Source organism: Cervus canadensis, chromosome 20, assembly GCF_019320065.1.
Source record: "Cervus canadensis isolate Bull #8, Minnesota chromosome 20, ASM1932006v1, whole genome shotgun sequence".
Lineage (NCBI taxonomy): Eukaryota > Metazoa > Chordata > Mammalia > Artiodactyla > Cervidae > Cervus > Cervus canadensis.
This window is the reverse complement of record NC_057405.1, coordinates 11,652,103-11,670,865: the sequence shown is the minus strand read 5'-3', so window position 1 is coordinate 11,670,865 and position 18,763 is coordinate 11,652,103.

Below are 18,763 nucleotides of genomic sequence, written 5' to 3'. Positions count from 1 at the left end.
ATATATATCTTGCAGGTTACAAAGCATGATACAGACATTATACATATATGGAGAGAAATTTGTTCAAGGGGAGCAAATGTAACTGATAAGTTTTTAAAAGTATATTCATTTGCTATAATTCAGACTGAAAACATTAAGCTGTCAAGTGGATGGCAAATAAGATCTCAAGATCTCTGAACAATATCATGTCTGTATTGTTCTTTGTATTTCACCAGTCTATGTGATTGCTACCATAACCTTACGGGGAAGCGGGCAAGACCACTTCACAGATGTATAACGATGGGGCCATGAGGAGAGGTGTCCCGCCCAGATCCTACCTGACAACTGGAAGAACCACATGTAAAACTCCATCTTCCTGATTTTCAGTGTAGGTAGCTCCCCTCTATTCCCACGATCTCAACCATGAACTCTCCATTTACTTCTGACCATTTATCTGCATCTTCAGTCCTTTTCTCCTAAGATCCACATTTCTAAATATATTTGAAATAATTTCATCTGCATGTTCCAATGATAAGTCAAACTCATTAGACCTCAAAAGGAGATTTTATCAGTTGATCCCATCTCTTTTCTCCCAACCCCTATATTCTATTTAACGTCTCTTTATTCCATTTAACAACTTCGCCATTTTTCTCATTCCCATTGTCTATTTACTTTTCTGAATTTATCACTTGCAAGGCTCCATTGATTCAGTTTCAACAATGTCTCTTATTTCTGTATGTGCATGTGTGCTAAGCTACTTCAGTCATGTCCTGCTCTTTTTTTATTTAATTAACTTATTTTAATTGGAGGCTAATTACTTTACGATATTGTAGCGGTTTTTGCCATACATTGACATGAATCGACCCTATGTACTATAGCCCATCAGGCCCCTCTCTCCATGGGATTTTGCAGGCACGCATACTGGAGTGGGTTGCCATGCCCCCTTCCAGGAGATCTTCCCAACCCAGGGATCGAACTTGTGTCTCTGTCTCCTGCATTGGCAGGCAGGTTCTTTAACACTAGCACTACCTTCTCATACATGTAGGATGACAGTAGCTTTTGCAATGATTTTCTGCCTTCAGCTTATTAGCTCTCCAATTCTCTCCTCTCTTTGCTTCCTAACTGAAACCACAGTTTTAGTTGCCATATTCCCTATTCAATGGTCTTCCATTTCCTAAAGAAAAATTCAAAAGACTTTTAGGGCCTTTCGTGGTCTGTCCATAAGCCATATTTCTAGCATTAGCTTTTCATAGATCCTACTGTCCAGATGCCTAGAACTATTCACTAATCCTTATCGGGTCACATACATTCACCTTTATGTCTTTGTACTTTTGAGGGTTTGTACTCTCTCTGCCTGAGTGACCATTTCCCTTCCCCTCACATACTCTCCCTCTCTCTCATGTTATCATCCTCTTTGCTGTCAAAAACTCACTCCTCTAGGAAAGCCTACATTTTTTGCATATCTTCTTCCAATTTCCAGCTTTAGTTCTGGTTGATACCATCTATTGACTCTTTTAATAATTTACTCTTTACTTACCACATTTAATTATTCTTTATATCATGATTATACAAATATATACTACACACTGTATATATTTTATAATATATATTATACATAATATATATAATCTCACCTAGAATGAGGCTTCTTGAGAGCATGATTCAAGGTTTGGTTAACTTGAGAAAAGATGGGTCATAAATATTTAAAGCAATTAATTTTTTTTTTTTGCATTTTCCACCTAAAGGCACAAACCTGAATATATATAAATAATTTTGAACTATAGATTGATTTATGTGTACTATGCTGTGTGCTGAGTCATTTTAGTTGTGTCTGACTGTTTGCAACCCTATAGGCTATATAGCCCGCAGGCTCCTCTGTCCATGGGAGTCTCCAGGCGAGAATACTGGAGTGGGTTGCCATGCCCTCCTCCAGGGGATCTTCCCAACCCAGGGATCAAACCTGCACCTCCCATGACTCCTGTATTGCAAGCAGATTCTTTACTGCTGAGCCACCAGGGAAGCCCCATGTGTCCCACAGTGAGTTAGAATTGGTGACTTCTAGAAACTTAACTTCAATATTGAATGATTGTTTCCAAATTTATAATGAATGAGTAATTTAAAAATATTTACTTAATCAGAAATGGTTCTGGGGCTTGTATATTTCAATTAGTGGGAGAAATCTGCATGTAAGACAGGTCCTAACACCCTCCCCTTACTCACCTGCCCCAGCAACACACCCAAGCACCCAAAAAGACTACACATGAATCAAGCCAAAATCAGTGAGAGAGGGGCTGAATAAGCAAAAATATGTCAAATTTACTATCTGCAATTTCAACTCTGCCTTTTTATTCAGTTCAGCTGGTCAGTCGTGTCCAACTCTCTGTGACCCATTGACTGCAGCACGCCAGGCTTCCCTGTCCACCACCAACTCCCAGAGCTTGCTCTGACTCATGTCCATTGAGTCAGTGATACCATCCAACCATCTCATCCTCTGTCGTCCCCTTCTCCTCCTGCCTTCAATCTTTCCAGCATTAGGGTCTTTTCCAATGAGTCAGTTCTTCACATCAGGTGGCCAAAGTATTGGGAGCTTTAGCTTCAGCATCAGTGCTTCCAATGAATATTCAGGACTGATTTCCTTTAGGACTGACTCGTTTGATCTTGCTGTCCAAGGGACTCTCAAGAGTCCCCTCCAACATCACAGTTAAAAGCCTCTATTCTTCAACTCTCAGCATTTTTTATGGTCCAACTCTCACAATCATACATGAATGCTGGAAAAACCATAGCTTCGACTAGACGAACCTTTGTCAGTAAAGTAATGTCTCTGATTTTTAATAATCTGTCTAGGTTTGTCATAACTTTTCTTCCAAGGAGCAAGCATCTTTTAATTTCATGGCTGCAGTCACCATCTGCAGTGATTCCGGAGCCCAAGAAAATAAAGTCTGTCACTGTTTCCACTGTTTCCCCCATCTATTTGCCATGAAGTGATGGGACTGGATGCCATGATCTTCGTTTTTTGAATGTTGAGTTTTAAGCCAGCTTTTTCACTCTCCTCTTTCACTTTCATCAAGAGGCTCTTTAGTTCCTCTTCTTGCCTGAAAAATCCCATGGACAGAGAAACCTACCAGGCTCCTCCACCCATGGGGTCGCAAAGAGTTGGACATGACTGAGCAACCACTTTTCTTAGTTCCTCTTCACATTCTGCCATAAGGGTGGTGTCATCTGCATATCTGAGGTTATTGATATTTCTCCCTGCAATCTTGATTCCAGATTGTGTTCAACCAGCCCAGCATTTCACGTGATGTGCTCTGCATGTAAGTTAAAGAAACAAAGTGAGAATATACAGCCTTGATGTACTCCTTTCCCGATTTGGAACCAGTCTATTGTTCCAGGTCCAGTTCTAACTGTTGCTTCTTGACCTGCATACAGACTGCATACATACAGTAGGCAGGTGAAGTTGTCTTGTATTCCCATGTCTTTAAGAATTTTCCACAGTTTGTTTTGATCCACATAGTCAAAGGCTTTAGCATAGTCAATGAAGCAGATATTCTTCTGGAATTCTGTTGCTTTTTCTATGATCCAACAGATTTTGACAATTTGATCTCTGATTCTTCTGCCTTTTCTAAATCCAGCTTGAACATCTGGAAATTCTCAGTTCATGTACTGTTGAAGCCTCCCTTGGAGAATTTTGAGCATTACTTTTGTGGTATGTGAGGTGAGTGCAATTGTGTGGTAGTTTGAGCATTCTTTGGCATTGCCTTTCTATGGGATTGGAATGAAAACTGACCTTTTCCAGTCCTGTGGCCACTGCTGAGTTTTCCAAATTTGCTGGCATATTGAGTGCAGCACTTTCACAGCATCGTCTTTTAGGATTTGAAATAGCTCAACTGGAATTCCATCACTTACACTAGCTTTGCTTATAGTGATGCTTCCTAAGGCCCACTTGACTTCACACTCCAGGATATCTGGCTCTGGGTGAGTGATCACACCATCGTGATTATCTGGGTCATGAAGATCTTTTTTGTACAGTTTTTCTATGTATTCTTGCCATCTCTTCTTAATATCTTCTGCTTCTGTTAGGTCCATACCATTTCTGCCCTTTATTCTGCGCATCTTTGCATGAAATATTCCCTGGGTATTTCTAATTCTCTTGAAGAGATCTCTAGTCTTTCCCATTCTACTGTTTTCCTCTATTTCTTTGCATTGATCACTTAGAAAAGCTTTCTTATGTCTCCTTGCTATTCTTTGGAACTCTGCATTCAGATGGATATCTTTCCTTTTCTCCTTTGCCTTTCCCTTCTCTTCTTTCTCAGCAATTTGTAGGGCCTCCTCAAACAACTATTTTGCCTTTTTGTATTTCTTTTTCTTGGGGATGGTTTTGATCACCACTTCCTATACAATTTTATAGCTTTTTTCTTTTGTTTCATTATAAATCAGCTCCACAATTTAAAAAAAAACCTTGTAGCTTAGCTGAAAAGCTATTTTTATTGAACTAGAGTGAATTCGGATTTTATATTTTGAGTTTTTTTTATTAAAAACTCAAAATGATTTACTATAAATACCACTGCCTAAAAATGAATTATTTAGTATGCAACTTGGCTTTACTAGGGGAAAAGTGTCTTCTTTTACTTTTATTCTTTCTGGGAATCCTACTGTTATCAATGCATATTTATCATAATAGTGGAAGTAATAGAAATCATAATATTCTATAAACTAATACAAAGTTATTTTGATAACATGCTGTTCTAACAACTATTTACAATTGTATGCTCCTTATGTAGAATTCTCAGCCAAATTTTGGACACATCATAATTTCTAATTTTTCAGGTTGAAATTTTTCTGCACCCAAAACACATTTAAAACAAAGAGAAATTTGACATAGAAGAAGGAGACTACACAATTATAGTTATGATATGACACCCTTTGGGATCAAAAAATAGTGAATCTAGTACCACTTACTTGTCCATTTGATTCATGGTCAAACATATTTTAATCTATTAAATTCTACTAGTCTCAAAATATTGTTGCCAAGATGGGTAGTTTTTGTTACATTTTGCTTCTGAACATTTTATTTCTGATTGAAAGCAAAAGGAGAAGGGAGTAGCAGAGGATAAGATGGTTTGATATTATCACTGACCAAGTGAACACGAATTTGAGCAAACTCCAGGAGATAGTGAAGGACAGAGGAATCTGGCATGCTGCAGTCCATGGGGTCGCAAAGAGTCAGACACTACTTAGTAACTAAACAATAACAATAATTTCTGGACCATGTGGAAAGATGTTTTTTTCCAATCAGGTAGACCAAATGTTTCTTCCTGGCATAATTCTCCCATAGCTTAAATAACTCATTCTGTTTGGATTATATAATAAAATATAATACAATATTTTAATATGATATATAATAAAATATAATCCAATAAGATACTTAAATACTTTACTTTAAAAACATTTTAATGGAAAATTTTCCAACATAGACATAAGAATAGAAAATTTTAATGAACCTTCAATTACTCGTCATTCTAGTTTCAAAGCATTAGCAATATTTTTCTAATTTTATTTAATTTACACTACTCTACTTTATTTTCTGGAGTATATAAAGCAAATCTCAAGACATCCTGTCATTCTACCTATAAAAACTACAGTATCTCCACCAAGAGAACAAATTTCTTCTAATCTATCACATTATGGTCACATCTCATAAAAATGACAATAATTTCTTAATATCATCTAAATAGTCCATATTCAAAGTTCCCTAAGCGTCAAAGAAATCTGCTCACAGTTGATTTATTTAGATTGAGACTATAAAATGCTATGTCTTATACAACCATACATTGCTTTGAATGTTATATTTCTTAAGTATTGCCATTGTTTATCAGTGTCCTTTCTCCTTTGGCTTTAATTTTATTGATTTCTTTGGGGAAAAAAAAAACAGTTTCATGTTAGATACTTGGTTGTTTACTTTCTTGTGATGCCATTTAACTTGTTCCTCTAACTCAGGCATTCTCAGTGTGGTGATGTATATCCACAGGGAAGAAGTCTAAGGGGCCATGGTACAAAGGCAAATGTACAGTATGTGGAGAGTGTTAATATTTTACAGGTAGAACAATTTGGAAAAAAAATGCTCCATACATCTCCTTAGTGGGGATATAAAGAAGAAAAGTTTAATAAAAATTTCTCTAAATCTTAGTCCCAATAAAGTCATAGTGAGATTTAGAAACCTGAATAAATTCAAGTTTAATTTGGAGGGAAAGGAAAAGAATAAGTGATGCTGTGTGTGCATTCTATCATATCCTATTATTAGTCATATAATATTTAGATTGGGCTTGGCTGGTGGCTCAGATGGTAAAGAATTTGCCTGCAATGCGGGAGACCTGGATTCAATCCCAGGTTGGGAAGAGCCCCTGGAGGAGAGCATGGCAACCCAGTCCAGTATTCTCGCCTGAAAAATCCCCATGGGCAGAGGAGCCTGGCCGGCGGCTACAGTCCATGTGGTCACAAAGAGTCTGACATGACTAAATGACTAAGCACAGCGCAATATCTAGATTTCCCATTGTTAGTGATGACGAGATTGGGCAGTTTAACCATTACCAAGTTCCCTATTATCTTTTCACCTAATGAACTTAGCTTTCATTGGCCATCATGATCAACCACCATTATTTCATTAACAATCAAAAGTAATATTTTCCATTTATGTTCCTTCTGCATTTATTAGCTGGAATTCTTTTCATAATAAAGAACTTTCCCACATTAACTGTTCGGTTAGACTATAATATAGTGCATAGGATAAAGGTAGGTCAAATGCTTAACTCTCTAATGTTAGTTGTAAAAATTAAGAGAATGTAGTCATGTAATACAAATGGGTGTGTGCGGTTGCTCAGTCATGTCCAACTCTTTGTGACCCCATGGACGGTAGTTCACCAGGATCCACTGTCCCTGTGATTTTCCAGGAGTGGGTTATCATCTCCTCCTCCAGGGGATCCACCCAACCCAGGGATTGAACTCACATCTCCTGCATTGCAGGCAATTCAATTATTGCTGAGCCACTGGGGTACCAATGAGTTTTTTTAAATGTATTTATACATTATGAATTTATGGACTTCAGTATATTTGTTATATTTTTCTTTTAGCCTTTTTTTTCTTGATACTTGCTTTGCTCCATTTTAGGCCAGAGGAAATCTCTTCAAAAGGCCTCTGTGTCCTTTAGTTTTTGAGTACTTTGTTAACTTTCTGGAATAAGCTTAGTTTGTGTATTGCTGACTAAGACCTGGAGTGAGTCATTTTCCAAGGAGCCCTTGTTCCTTATCCTAGCCACTATGGGTGTTTTATATAAATTTTTCATTGTTCCTAGGCCTTTTTCTTAAACAGAGCTACAAAAAACATTCTTTTTCAGAATATAGAGGCAAGCCAAGAGTTCATCATAGTTTTTAATTAATCTCTTTGATTTTATAACTTTGTGTATTTTCTGTTACTCAAAAAGCTTGATTCCTAATGATAGTAATATAATTCTTCATTTACGTTATATATCTATCTATATCCCCTGGAATAGTATGTGGCAACCAACTCCAGTATTCTTGCCTAGAAAATTCCATGGACAGAGGAAGCTTGTGGACAAGAGTCCATGGAGTCACAAAGAGTTGGACAGGACAGTGTGCGCCAGCACACACACATATACACTCCCCTATCTATATTTATCATCATCTATTATTTCAATATAACAAGGACATTGTTATAATTAATAATAAGCTAGCAAATGTAGTTGGACATATCTTTGCTGGCCCTCTTAGATTCCCATCAGATTTTTGTTCATGATGGATATACCAATAAAACATTATTTTAATGTCATTTAAAGTGATTATCTTCTTTACATATTTATGATAGCAATCTGTTATATGGTTCAATTCATTTTTAGTTTGCTTTCAACTTTTAGGAATTTCTTGCCCCTTTGCTTTTGTTTTTTGAATTACAGCAAATCTACATATTTACAAATTTCAAAATCAAAACTATGTGACAAGGTAAATTCACAGACGTTGGTTTCTGTCTCTACCCTTTTCACCCTCCTTTTTACCTTGTCTTCCACTTTCTTACACAAATTACTGCTCTAAATCTTGCATTTCCCTTAACAATTTATCCTAGAGATCACTACATGTCACTATGTAATCATCTTCCTCATTTCTTATTTTTACTACTATATCACCATATAGTACCATTGTTTACTCAATCAATTTCCTATGGATGGGCATATGGAGTGCTTCTAGCCTTTTGTTATTATAAATAATGTCACAACAAATAGCCTCTGTATATAGGATTTCATATTTTCCCAAGGAAACTTCAGGATAAATGGTTCACAGTGTAATACATATGCAATTGCCAAATTCCCTATTGGTGTTATACTATTTCATCTTACAACCAATAATGTGTGAGTGCCTGCTTCTCCATAGCCTCAGTCACAGAGTATATTATAAATTTTTTATTACTTTTGTCAATCTGATAAGTGAGAAGTATAATTTCATGTAGTTTTAATTTACATTTCTTTTTCTATAGGATGAACATCTTTTCATATGTTAAAGGGCCATTTGCAATTACTTTTTGTCAATTTTCTATTCATATCTTTTGACCATTTTCAATTGATCTTTTAGATTTTTTTTCTTCTGTTTATAGGAAGTATTAAAACTTCTAACATTAGATTGGACCCAGAATGGTTCTGGGCAAGTTACTCTGTCTACCTCCAGTAAAAGTGGTAGTGGCTGTTGGGAATATACAAACTATTTACTAGGTTGAGAAATTGATTCACAGTAAAATAAACAATTTCACTTTTATAACTAATTGTTTGTAGTTTCAGTGGTATGATGTAATGCTCAAATAATTTTATCTGCTTCAGTAGTGAAAGAAATTGTGTAAATGGAAATCTAGGTGAAGAATCAATCAGGGAAAAACTGATGATATAAAAATATATTATTTCTTAACCTTTGGAATATATTATTTTTTAACCTTCCCCGTGGAAGTGAGAGAAGACCATAACTATCCTCATTTCACATCAAAGTCTCACATACAAAAGCTAATTTATGAATGTAAATCACTTGGGAAATACAGTCTAACAGTAATGTAAAATAAGAATGCATTTTTGATTATATGATATAGCAAACACAGACATAGGGACTTAAATAATTTCAGAACCATAATTACAGTTTCCCAAGCACAATGTTATTTATTAGATAACTCTACCTTTTTGTTATAATAAAGCCAGACTCTCTCTTTTCCCCTCAGGAGGACACAAATGACAAGACTCCTGACCTCCCCCCAATTGAATCCATTTGCAGAGTTGTGCCACAAGAGTGCACCAAAGAGGACTGAAGCTGAGGAGAAGCTCCATCAGGTCAGTTAAGGGGAAGATCAATGGGAAAGGATAAACCAGGCTTCTAGGATAGAACCATTTCATCCTAAAATGTAAGTGGAGAAGATAAAAATGAATATCTTATGAACCCTGGATACAATGAATTCTAGATTATTTTGTATTTTATTTTCCCACTTTGTTGTGGACTGACTTAAACTAATTTGCTTATACAAACTCCTTAGGTTCTTTTCAGTGTATCTTAGAAGGCACAGAGAGAGAGATGGAAGTGGGTGAAGGGCTAAGGTTAGCGACTTCTCACAACTTGCTACTAGGTTTATAACACCAGTAATATACACAGATCTTTACTAATAAGAAACAGTCATAAAATCACTCCAACAGTTTGACATCCCCATAATCTCTGAAGCTCTGAAAAACCCTTGCATAAAGTCTTTACCTAAAGGCAAGCGCAATGCACTTCCAGCAGTGGGATTTAGGGTGGCTCCAACAGTGAAGAATCTGCCTGCAATACAGGAGACCTGGGTTTGATCCCTGGGTCAGGAAGATCCCCTGTAGAAGGAATTAGCAACCCACTTATGTGTTCTTGCCTAGAGAATTTCAGAGACAGAGGAGCCTGGTGGGCTATAGTCCATGGGTTCGCAAAGAGTGGGACATGATTGAGAGACTAAACTTTCCTTCTTTCTTTCGTCTGACCCAGCAGTACACAAGAAAACTTAAAGAGAAGCCCACTTTGCACTCATAAAGGCATAGAAACGACCCCTGGCTTTGTCAACAGAAGGATGGAGATATGTACAATATTTCAGAGAATGCCTTTATATATATTGAATAATGTTAACTTTACCAATATCATTTATAATACCCTTTATTCTAATTAATAAGCCACCAGTATCACCATTGAAAACCCATTTCTCCTTTAGACTACACAAGGTAGCAAAGCCTCTGGTCTTGATGAAACATAAAGATACTCAAAATACTACCACTGGACAATGGTCTGCTTTCTGATTAAATACTTGGTAATATCCATAAGGGGCTTCCTTGGTGGCTCAGTGGTAAAGAATCTGCCTGCCAATACAGAGGACATAGGTTTGATCCCTGGGTCAGGAAGATCCCCCGGAGAAGGAAATGGCAACCCACGCCAGTATTCTCGCCTGGAAAATCTCATGGACGGAGGAATCTGGCGGGCTGCAATTCATGGGGTCATAAAAGAGTCAACGCGACTTAGCGACTAAACAACAACGACAATACCCATAATGTAAGATTTCTTGGTTAGTTAATGCTTGCCTCTCAAGAATGGCTTAAACATGACCTCAGACTGTTTATGCTGAAATCTTTACAAGTATATTACACATGTTACCATTGTTTTACGAGGCGATACAGTAATGCTTCTTTGCTTTATTTTCCTTTATTCTATTTCAAAAGGGAAATTTTAAAATCATCAAACTCAGTAGTAATATTTCTGTTTTGAGAACAAATCACAAAATTTCATAGTGATATTTTTATCCTGAAAATAAAATGTGCAGGGATTTTAAGGTTTCCTTACACACAACTCTGTTGAAATTTCTTGGCAATTGTAATTCCTTCTCATAAGTTTCTGGTAAGTAATAGCCAACACAAGAAAAGGCAACAAATCTTCAAACACTACTTAGAAGAAGTACTTTTCCAAGTGTATAGACAAAAATTCAACCTGCCTTAATTGTCTCAAGTCACCCAATAATCATCTGATTTCTTGAACCCCAGGCATCAGAGCAATATAGGTGCAATAGCTTTGAGTGTGTTTATACGTGCTGAGATCAAGAGGGGATGGAGGCATGAAGAGGGCAAGAGAGGCCTTAGGAAATCCTGCCCTAGGCTTTGTCTGAGAAGATTTCATTCCTTCTATTAGTTTTTCTGTGCAACTGCCCTTCAAGTTATGCCTGAGGATTTTTAAAGTGCAGGACGGCTCTTAAAGGACAAAGACTAAAGTGCTGTGTGGGAATAACCAGTTGAAGTTGACCAAGATTATAAAGTAATTTGCAAAGCTATTTGCTTCTAGGCAAAGCATTTAAGTGTTAGAATATCATGGCACTACAAAAGAATTATCTAAAATGAGGTAATATGCTGTATTGCACTGTACAGGCTATAAGCAATTATGGAGGGATATACTTTCTTCACTTGTATTAATAAGGCTGAGCAGAATATAAAGAAATAAAAGCCTGGAGTATATAACAACTCCTGAGGCAAATTGAAAGAAATTATGAAAGAATTCATTGTATTATTGAAACAAAGCAAAATGAAATGCATTGTGACAACATGATATAAATCACAGGATAATATCACATCTTAATAACCAATGCTGAACAGAAGAGAGACTTCTGTGTTGATTTACTGTGTAGAAAATGTGACATGACAGAAGACCCTTCACCAGCCAAATCTTTACATACCAGTACTGTCAGTTACGCTTTCCTTTCAAGTATATGCCTGAGAAGTTTTCCAGAGCAGAGTGGACATGGGCTGAAGAGACTGTGGTCAGTGATTCTTCCTACCTGCCCCATTCCACTCAGTCAATGCCCTGATCATTCTACTGTCCTGAAATAAAAATCCCAAAGCCAAATTTTTATTCAGCAATATAATCCTACAGATAATTACTATGTGCCAAAACAAGACTGCAGAAAGTATAATCTATTAGCAATAACTTGTGTCTAACAATATAATTGCATCTGGAATAATGAAATGCTCATTTTAGTATCAAAATTAATAATGTCATATCAATGCCATTAATAATTAAGGATTCTTTTTATAACATCACATCATTAATAACAACTCATTATGAACCATTCTATTAATATGAACAATAATAAAAATAATATCACATTGTCTTTACATAGCTACAATTTTACAAGGATAATGAAAATTCTATACACATATTGGACTAGACCCTGCTGTGTCCAAGAAAGCAGTTCTGGAAATATATTATATTATACTTTTAGATCAATAAAGTTATCTTTTTGTTTTCCTAGACAGTCACTTGTGAGTGCAAAAATTTATCATTGAATACTCAGGATGTATATGAAAGTTCTGTTTATAACTGCCCCATTTCTACATTTATAGGGAAGAGCATGGGATTAGGGACAAGTTCCTAGTTTAGTCTTAGGCTACTTCATTCAGGGGTGCAAGTATGACCTTTTTACGTTTTCTTTATAACTTAAGTATAGGTCACATATAACATTTTTAATGCATGTAATATTTTTAAAATAGTCCATCTACCTGTATTCCCAGGGAATCATATCTCAATTATTCAACATGGATAATTTTTATTTATCCAAGTTTTCTCTATTATTCTAACATATCAGTGTATCTCTATTTGTAATAAGCAAATTACAGCCTGCAGGCCAAATCTGGCCCACCGTCTATCTTTTGTAAATAAACTTTTAAGAAACATAACCATTGGTTTTGATATTAACTGTGACTTTAAGAGCACAGTAAATATCAGTAAGAGCAGTAAGTAGTAGCAACAGAGGCCACATGTCCCACAAAGGTGAAATATTTACTCTCTGACCCTTTACAGAAAAAAAAATGTGTTGATCTCTTTTCTAGATGATAGGAAGGAACTAATTTTGACATTTATGAAACATAGATTTAAAAAATTAAAAAAGAAAATCAATAGCATATCTTTAAAAACTTTCATGTTCATATTTTAGAGTTCCTCATGTCAGGATGAAAAGAAGATGCAGTTGCTTTATTCATTGTTATTTGTCGCTGCGGGAATGAGTATAAATATACAATCTAAGGTCAGTGCTGGGAACGAGGCTCTCGACCTCTCCCAAAGTATTCAGAACTAGAAACAGGCAGCCATGAAACTGAGAAGGCACAACTACCTCAAAAAAGAAAGCAGGATTTTATTTAAATTTTTGTATTTTAAGTCTTTTATCTTTAAAATTCTTGAAATTTAATTTTTATCCCCAAATATATTAAAGTTTTTTCTTTTAACATCATGAGGGAAAAAGACATGTTTCATGGTACTTTCTGCTACTTGTATTGGTTACTGAAAAGAACTAAAAAAATTGGATGCACATTTAAAGTATATACTTTTTTAGCATTTTATCTTATATGGGAGTACAGTTGATTAACAATGCTGTGTTAATTTCAGGTGAACTGCAAAGTGACTCAGTTATACATATACATATATCTATTCTTCTCCAAATTCTTTTCCCATTTAGGTTGCTACGTAATATTGAGCAGTGTTTCCTGTACTATACAGGAAGTCCTTGTTGGTTATCCATTTCCAATATAGTGGTGCATACATGTAAATTCCACCTCCCTCACTATCCCTAACCCCCTGCCCTTTGCTCCTGGTAACCATAAGTTTGTTTTTTTAAGTCTGTGAATGTATTCCTGTTTGGTAAATAAGTTCATATAAAAGAATGAAATAATGCCATTTCAGAAACACGGACAGAACTAGAGATTGTCATACTGAGTGAAGTAAGTCAGAGAGAGAAAGAGAAATATTGTATGATATCAGTTATATGAGAAATCTAAAGCAGAATATTAAAGGGGACAATTTATGGTATTTGAAGCAGCATTGCTGAAAGACATAGACCAAAAATACAAAAGAAGCACCAAAAATCTACTTGAGAAAATGAGAGAACATATGAGCAACCTGAAGCAAAACCCAAGACATGATTAAAAACAAGAAAATAATGAAGTGAAAAAATATGAATAAGATAATAGGTATGAGAAGATGATAAACAACCTCTACCAGATGGAGGACAAATGAATCAATTGTTAAGACCAAACTGAAGAACTCTGTCAGAAGGCAGCAGGAAGGGATAAAGACATAGAAATACAAAGGAAAACATGAGAATAAAAGTAGAATAATCAGAGGCGATATTTTAAAAATGAATATCTTTTTTCACGATAAAGCTGAATGAATGACCTCAAATACAAGTTCATATTGGTAAACTTCAGTAGAAAGGAAGCAACTTCATACCTGGACACATTATATTATATTAATATTAAGAACATAAAAGAAACACACAAATATTTTTAAAATATTCCAGACAGAAGGAGCAAATTACCCTAGGAATAAGAATGTCATCAACTCTATCAAAGCAACACTGGACACAAAGAACAGGAAATCATATTTTTAGAGTATTAATGGAAATGAAATTTTAAACTTAGATTTTCTATACAACCATAGATCAATGAAGATTGTAAGAAACAAATATGGCCTCACAGTTTTAGCACTGATTACAAAGACTGATATCAAAAACACTAGTGTGATAAGAACTCAAAAGACAAAAAAAAAAAAAAAATCCAGGAGGATACTTCTAGATATATGGAAAGTAAGGATAATTGAACGCCTACAACCATGTATTATTATCTTTAAAGAAAAAAAGCTGAAATAGAAGAAAAGGGAAAACCAGAGTGACTCCATAACAACCCAGGATCAAAACTGAGAAATTATCAAGATCTTTGTGGATGTGGTAGTGAAGGAAGACCAAAAGACAGGACAGCATACCCAAGTAAATATCTGACCTGGGAGGATTAATAGATATTGGCACATCTAAGGAAATAATGCAAGTAAGTAAACATAAGGCCTAAATTAAGAGAAACCACTGTAAAAAACAACATATGACTTTAAAAATAGCTAAATAAAAATTTAATGCACACAGAAGTTTACAAATAAAAATACATTTCAATGTTTGCCCATGAATGGGGATGGGATATGGAGACGAAAGGAGTGAATGAATGAATGAAGCATAAACGTGTCTTGTCTGAACCAGTGTCAGCAAGGACCCATAGATAATTGTGATTAACTCCACCCTCTGCACCCAAAGTCCAAACAAAATACACAAACGAATAAAAGAAACAGAATGGTTTTGTGACTCTTTCCTTTAAAAATTAAAGCAGGTGTTTCCCTAAAACTCACCTTCCCAAATGTACCTATATTGGTTTTTGTTTGCAGTGTATGAATACCTAGAACAATAAGTCCTCTGAATATAAATTAAACAGTTTGTGATCTTATGAAAGTTTGATGAGTGAATGCTAAGGAAACCATAAAAAAAAAACACACACAAAATTTACCTGTTCTCTGCCTGAAGAAAATGAACTGAGCAATTCTCAGTATTTATGATGATGAATAAGGCTTAAAAACACAGCCAATTTCTATTTGAGATTTGAGTTTTATTGCTTGAGCTAAAGGACACTGGCATTTTGCTTCTATAAAACACATTATTTAGGATTTTTCAAGAATCTGAGAGGTTTCGCTATTACAAATCCATAGAAACTGAGAAAGTGTGTGGTATCTCTGTAGGTGAATGCTTTCAAGATATTCTCATTTTAGTGGGGACTGAAGGGTCCTGAATTCTAATCTTGGTGGTGCTGAGAAAGCCCTTTTAAATTTGCCCCATTATTGATGTCTCCTATGTAATGCTTGACATTGGTATTTGAGATGAAACAGACTCATCTTCTCAGGATGAGTCAGTTTTGTTAAGGAAGACTGCCACAAGGAGAGTTGAGCTCTATGAATCAGTGTAATATCCAATGCAAAATCTGAGCTGAGGAGTACAAACTTTTTTTTCTTTTACTGAGTAATGTCTTTTTGAAAGGGTTATCTGTGAATTCAAAAAAAAATGAGCCATTTAGATTATTGTCATTTGTGTAGAGAACGATCAAAGAGGACCTGGTAGAGAATGGAAATAGTTTACCCTTGATAGGGACAGTAATAGAGTCTAAGCTATGCAGTCAGAAGTACTTAAGCTAGAATCCCGACTCTATTGCTGTGTGGCTATTCTGAATCTGTTTCTTCATATACAAAATGAGTATAACAGCACCTGCATGAAAAGTTACTGTCAAAATTTTTAAAAGATAAAATAACAGAAAACAGTTAGCACTTAGTAAGCAGCAAAAATAGTACCATTCCCATCTCCTGATTATACATTCTGTTTTCCAAGACAAAAGCTTATAAAAGCCTCAAGTCTCTTTTTCACCTTCTTGTAGAAATCATAAGGATCTAGAAATAAGTCCTTGAATTCATGTCAGAAGGTACAGTTTCTGCTTCCTTTATGCCCAGAAAATGTGTGCTTCCAAATAAGAAGTGGTGGTCAGGAGAAATTCTTAGATAAATTCTTAAGAGATAGAGAAAAGTAGTGATGAAATCTTCACCTAAGTATATCATATTTGATCATGAGTCAGGCACATTTTTTGTTCACTCATTTCTTGGATGTTTCTGACCTTTTATGTTCCACTTTCATTATTCCAGGAATAGAAGTTCATCGCCTAGATTACTCTGGCCTCCAACGGCAGCACCATGACCTCCTCAACCTAAGGAGCATTGCTTTTCTGGTCTGCAAAAGGTGGTTAGTCTTTATTTGGCTCTGGTTCCTGCACCTATCTGATACTTGAGCATGACAATGACAATATTTTCTCCAAATACTTATAGATGACCATCTAGATTCACTTGTGGGAACAAAATCTCCCCTTGAAAGAAACATTTGAAGTTTACATTATCTGAGTAACTACTGTAAAAACAGCATCAGTAAACAGGGGATAGTTATATTTTATTAACCCATGAGTCTCAGTTAACTTGGAAATGAATATTGTGATTGTGTTTAATGACTTCATTTTTGCAGTGCAAAAATATCTGATTTATCCATTTGGCTTAATGTTTTAAAATATAAGGAGGCATTTGGAAAAATTTAAAGGTATATATTTAATTCATAACCACAATAAATTTTTGTGTGGATAAATGAGCTACACATGAAGCAATAAAAGTACAGTATTATTAGAATAAAATATATTAACATAAGCTTATATTCTTGGGGATGGGAAAGGCTTCTGAGGCAAAGCACAGAACAAAAATAACATGAATATACTGAAGAGACCAATGGAATGTAAGCATGTAATTAAATGACAAACAAATGGCATTTTTCACAGAACTAGAATAAAATATTAAACAAATTTGTATGGAAACACAAAAGACCCCAAATAGTCAACACAGTCTTGAGAAAGAAAACCAGAGTTGGACAAATAAGGCTCCCTGATTTCAGACTATACTATGAAACTATGGTAATCAAGACAGTATGGTACTGGAACAAAAACAGACATGTATAGCAATTCAATAGGATAGAAAGCCCAGAAATGAATCCTCACACCTATGGTTAACTAATCTACAACAAAGAAGGCAAGAATATCCAATGGAGAAAAGACAGTTTTTTCAATAAGTAGTGTTGGGAACACTAGACAGCTACATGTAAAAGAATCAAAGTAGAACATTCACTAACACCATACATAAAAATAAACTCAAAATGGATTGACTTAAAATATATAACTTATAAAAGAAAAGATAGGCAGAACACTCTTTGAAATAAATTGCAGTGATATTTCCTTAGATCCATCTCCTAAAACAATGGAAATAAAAATAAATAAATGTGATCTAATCACTGCAGATGGTGATTGCAGCCATGAAATTAAAAGACGCTTACTCCTTGGAAGGAAAGTTATGACCAACCTAGACAGCATATTAAAAAGTAGAGATATTACTTAGCCAACAAAGGTCCATCTAGTCAAGGCTATGGTTTTTCCAGTGGTCATGTATGGATGTGAGAGTTGGACTGTGAAGAAAGCTGAGCGCCAAAGAATAGATGCTTTTGAACTGTGGTGTTGGAGAAGACTCTTGAACGTCACTTGGACTGCAAGGAGATCCAACCAGTCCATCCTAAAGGAGATCAGTCCTGGGTGTTCATTGGAAGGACTGATGCTGAAGCTGAAACTCCAGTACTTTGGCCACCTCATGTGAAGAGCTGACTCACTGGAAAACACCCAGATGCTGGGAAGGATTGGGGGCAGGAGGAGAAGGGGACAACACAGGATGAGATGGCTGGATGGCATCACTGACTTGTTGGACATGAGTTTGAGTAAACCCCAGGAGTTGGTGATGGACAGGGAGGCCTGGTGTGCTGGGATTCATGGGGTCACAAAGAGTCCGACACGACTGAGCGACTGAATTGAACTGAACTGAATTAAACATGAAAGCTTTTGCATAGCAAAGGAAACCATAAATGAAATGAAAAGACAAACTACATAACGGGAGAAAACATTTGCAACTGATGCAACTGACAAAAAATTAATCTCCAAAATATACAAAGAATTTATACAGCTCAATATCAAAAAATAATAATAACATAATAAAAAAATGGGCAGAAGATCTAAATAAACATTTCTCCAAAGAAGACATACAGATGACCACAAAGGACATGAAAAGATACTCAAATTCACCAGTTATAAGCGAAATGCAATCAACACTACAATGAGGGATCACTCAGACGGGTCAGAATGGTCATCATCAAAAAGTTTCTAAATAATAAGTGATGGAGAAGGTGTGAAGAAAAATGAACTCCCCATGCTGCTGGAGGGAATGTAAATTGGTACAGTCACTATGGAGAAAAGTATGTTGCTGCT